General features: G+C 38.5%; 1 protein-coding gene across 1 annotated transcript in view; it reads left to right on the plus strand.

Annotated features, from left to right (window-relative positions):
* Positions 1-2,110, plus strand: part of LOC116686519 (E3 ubiquitin-protein ligase TRIM39-like) — a 7,633-nt gene that overhangs the window by 2,185 nt on the left and 3,338 nt on the right.

Here is a 2,110-nt window from a genome sequence, read left to right on the forward strand (position 1 = left end):
GAGTCATGCCTTTTCCCATTAATTTTGGAGGGTCATAGAAAAATGTAATGGTGGCAAAGGGAGGGTCAAGTCTATTTTGACTAAAGATCTCAAAACTCTTCCAGTAGCCCCTTTATCAACCCTCGTGTTGTCTTCCCGTTAACCATGAACTTGCACTTCCAGGTCAAAATTGAAAATGAACATTTTTTTTTGTGCTTTTCCAGAGTTTTTGTCACTTTTTAAAATGCTTTTGGAGCTTTTTAAAAAAAACCTGAGCTGGTTTAATAACAGGTTTTACACTTATTCTTGGAATTCATGGTCAACAAACCTAATTTATATCAAATTATACGTACGTTTTTAGTTAAAAAGGCAGAAATTATGAATTATTTTGACTGATAGTTAAGATCAGAGGATGTTGAGTGGATCTCAGATGGGTAGATGTCAAAGTTTAGTCCGGATACTGTTTGGAAAGCATTAAAAATTAATTAAAATGCTATAAGATTAAATAAAACACCCAAAAAATTCATTGAAATGAATCAATAGTATTACCTGAAGAATATTGAATGGAATCATCCATGTTACTTTTGGGCAATTTGGTGGAAAGAAATCCATATTTCTGATATAAAACATTTAGAAACGGGTCAACACAAGGGTTAAAAAAATTAAACAGTCCTTAATCACATTATAGGAGGAAGAAAAGATTAAAAAAGAAAGTGAGATGGAGAGCTGTAGCCACTAGTGGGCCTCTCTGCGATGCTGCGGAGCTGAGAGGTGGAGCAGCAGTGAAAGAGGAGAGCTGCAACGTCACATTTCCTGAGTGAAAGTGAAAGTTTGTCCGAGCTACGGAGACAAGGCTCTCAGTTTGTGAAACAATTAACTGGATCCTCAACAACAGCAGAGAGTCTGCCAACCACTGTGAGTCCACCGAGACATGACGCACCCACTGACCATCTGAATCCAGAGATAAGTAACAGCAGATAATGTAGGCCTGCTAAAATGTAATTAGCTTAGCTTAGCTTAGCTTAGCTTTCCTCTGAGTTGTCATGCTGTCATGTTCATGCTCATGAAGACTCTCTCCTCTCAGCCTCAGTCTTATTTACTGTGTTTCAACAACCGGTATGAACTCAAAACCCGAGCTGAAAGTCAAACTCAGGACAGACGTTTAACTTAAAGGAAAATTCTGGTTGATTTCAACATGTAGCTCAGTTGTTTTTTTTAAAGGTGTAGTGCCGTCAACAGAGAAACAAATGAAACCAATCGGTGCTGTCTACACAGAGTTAGCCTCCTGCTAACGTTAGCACCCAACAGGCTTCAACAGGGCAAGTTTTAAATGTGTTTTTAGCCTCTAAACATGTTCAAAATGTCACTACCAGTGCCTGGCCATGTCCAGTTATTATTTCTGAGTGAACACTGTGAATCTGCAGTAGATGTGACAGAACGGTAGAAAGGTTGTTAATCCAGACCTCTGTTGATTTCCTGTTTTCCGGTGAAGTCCACACTAGTCACAACTTTACAGTTGTTTACAGAAAATGAGCTAAGGCCAATGAGTTTGACTTAGAATAAATAATGAATAGCATAATTCTTCTTTTAGCAAATATTGAAAACGGTCCCACAGACCCGAACACCTCACCAGGGGTTGAGACGTTACGTGAAAGCTTGACGTCACTCGCTCATAACGATGTTCTCTCTTCCGAGCTTCCGGTGTCACTGTCAGACCAGGTAGAACCACAATGCAGATGAGATTTAAAGGAGCCACGTGCAGGGTTCTGGTTTAGGCAATAAATGCAGAATAAATAAAAGATTTATTCAATCAAAATCATCACAACCTGCAATATCATTTAGGTGTGAGTTTGGCTGCACATACATCAATATTAACATCCACATCAACACTGTTCAATCCCTCCATCTACTCCGCTTGTTTGTCTTTGATTTGTCTTATTATACCTTTTTGTTTCCCATAAACGTGTGTAGGTTAGTGCTTGCTATTGGGTAAAGTCTCAAGATTATATATTTTTTTGAGTAATAGTCAAGTGTAAATGTTTTATTTAATCAAGATCTCTCTGTTATCATTTCTGTTTCTTGAAACTTTCTGTCCTCAGAGCGTCGATATGTCTGCTGCCAGCTGTCTGCT

This window comes from Etheostoma spectabile, unplaced genomic scaffold, assembly GCF_008692095.1.
Source record: "Etheostoma spectabile isolate EspeVRDwgs_2016 unplaced genomic scaffold, UIUC_Espe_1.0 scaffold383, whole genome shotgun sequence".
NCBI classification, from domain to species: Eukaryota; Metazoa; Chordata; class Actinopteri; order Perciformes; family Percidae; genus Etheostoma; species Etheostoma spectabile.